The following is a 2,577-nucleotide window of genomic DNA, read 5'->3' on the forward strand; positions in this document are numbered from 1 at the left end:
TCCAAGCCCCTGTGTGACCCACACATCCCTTTAATGAGCAAGGAGTCATAAACCATGATCCTCCAAGTAAAAGAGGGGATCACCAGGACTTGCCATCTCCCCAGTCACTGGGACCTAAAGAACATTAAGCTTTGTCATCCACCTTGCCACTATGCCCTTCAGATCTCCAGGAAATAACAACTGCCCTGCTACTGTATCCTAACAACCCCTGACCTTGTCACCTTCCCTGACACTAAGCCATGAAAGACCGCCAGGCTTGTCCAGCCACATGGCCCCCAAATTCTCCTCTATGTGTTGTCTCTCCTAATCAGAAGGTAAGCCCTTTGAGAGCAGGGACTCCCACTTTTCTATTTGTAGCACAGCTTCTTCCATTCCATATTACCATTTAAAATACTTAGAAAACTACTTGCCTATTGCAAAACAAGACACAACATTTTATATTTTTTATTCCAAATGTTTTTTTATAAGTGAAGAATAAAAATAAGGAATTGCTACCTTGGTACATAGTAGTCACTGAATTAATGCTAGCTGACTGACTAACCGACCAAAAATAGGAAAGATCATGAAGTATAGGAGAGACACTACAGAAATGGAGAAGGGCAAATTTCTGATTTTTCTAAAAGAGGAAAGATAGCAATCTGAAAACTATAGGTCAGAGAGGTTGACTTCGATTTCTGGCAAAATTCTAGAATGTATTATTTAAAGATGCTTAACCTGTCAGTGCACCCCAGTCAGCCCTCTAAGACAACTGTGTGTCAGGCACAATATGCATTGGAAGAGGAGGTTTCTTCTCTGGGACTTCCCTATATCACTGAAATCATAGATCTGTCTCTCCAAAAAAAAAAAAAAATTAAAGATACAGCTAGTAAATAAAAGCAAATACGAACCACAAAGAGTAAGCATACCATTGTCAAGAACAAGTCATGGCAAATTTACCCATTTTCTTTTCTGATAAGGTTACTAGACTGGTTGTTCAGGGATATACTGTAGATGTTATTTACCTGGATTTTAAGGAAGCATTTCATAAAGTCTTTCCTTTTATTTTTGTGGAAAAGAGATATGGGAAGAGCAAGATGAGAAGGAGGAAAAAGTTGTCCAGTTTGACTGGAGTTGAAGAGAAGAGAATGAGATAAAACTGGAAAAATAAGTTAAAACCCAACTGTAAGCTAATTTTCTTTCAAGCTTACCCCTTTGTAAGGCATTCACCCATGAAGCCACAGGAAGCCACTGAAAGGTTCTGAGTAGGGGAGGGCTGGGCTATATGAGAAGGGAAAGGCCTAATTACATGATACCTTCAGGCTTCTATGCCTGAGTTCCCTCCATTATACTCCCAATGATAATAATAGCCAAGATATTTATATAGTAATTTAAGACTGGCAAAACACTTCACATTTGTTATCTCATTTGATCCTCACAACAACTCTGTGAGGTGGATGCTATTATCCCTATTTTACAGATGAGAAAACTAAGGCTAACACCCAGAATCATACAGCTAATACAAATCTGATGTAGGATTTGAACTCAGGTCTTTCTGACTCTTGGTCCTCTGTCCACTATTACATAGGTGCCACCCAGCTTCTCTTAAAGATCTCCAGTCAAGAGTAACCCGTTACTTCCCAAAGCAACTTTTTCTATGTTTTAACAGCTGAGATTGTTAGAAAGTTTTTCCTTAAAAAATTTAGGAGAAATATGCTTCTCTGAAATGTCTACCCATGACAACTAGTTGTGCCATCTGAAGCCAAGAACAAATAGAACCCCTATTCCATGGGACAATCTTTCCTTCTTCGTTCACCTCTCCTCCAGACTGGACAATTCCATTGCTTTAGTCGATCTCCACATGATCTTCAGTTCTCTCACCAGCCCGGACCAGATGACCTCCAAAATCCCTTCCAAATCAGACAGTGTGGCTGATTCTGGACTAGTCTAGAACTTCTGTGGTTTCTGAGGAAGAATAATAAGCAAAGGTATCATGAGCCCCCGGTGAAGGAATGGGATACTTTGGTTGGGCATGATTCCCCTCCTAGAGGTCCCAAAACAACCTGTCCTGACCAGAAGCTGGGATTGAGTATGGAGTCCTGCTGCTACTCTGAATACCTAGGAATTACAAGAAAGCCTGGAGAAAATTCCAAAGACTTTCCTTCACTTCTCCTTCCCTCCTCTCCCCTTCCCCAAGAAATAGCCACCAAAGGCTTGAGATTACCTACCTATATCATTGAGTAATATAGAGCCAAGTCTGCAACATTTCCACCCAGGGGCTCTAAGTGACTTGACTCTTCAGTCAATCAATCAATAAACATGAAGTGTCTACTATGTCCCAGGCACTGTACTAAGGCTGGGAATACAAAAAAAGAGGTAAAAGACAGTCCCTGACCTCAAGGAGCTCATAGTCTAATAGTCTTCCTCCCTTCCTCCCTTTCCTTTCTTCCTTCTTTCCTTTCTTCCTTCCTTCCTTCCTCCCTCCCTCCCTCCTTTCTTTTCTGCTCCACTTCCTCTTCCCCCACTTCCTCTCTTCTCTCCTCCCTCCTTCCTCTCCCTCTTCTCCCTCGGTCCACAAAAGGAATCATACCCTTACCTGTA

This window comes from Vombatus ursinus, unplaced genomic scaffold, assembly GCF_900497805.2.
Source record: "Vombatus ursinus unplaced genomic scaffold, bare-nosed wombat genome assembly UNPS02014770.1, whole genome shotgun sequence".
Taxonomy (NCBI): Eukaryota; Metazoa; Chordata; class Mammalia; order Diprotodontia; family Vombatidae; genus Vombatus; species Vombatus ursinus.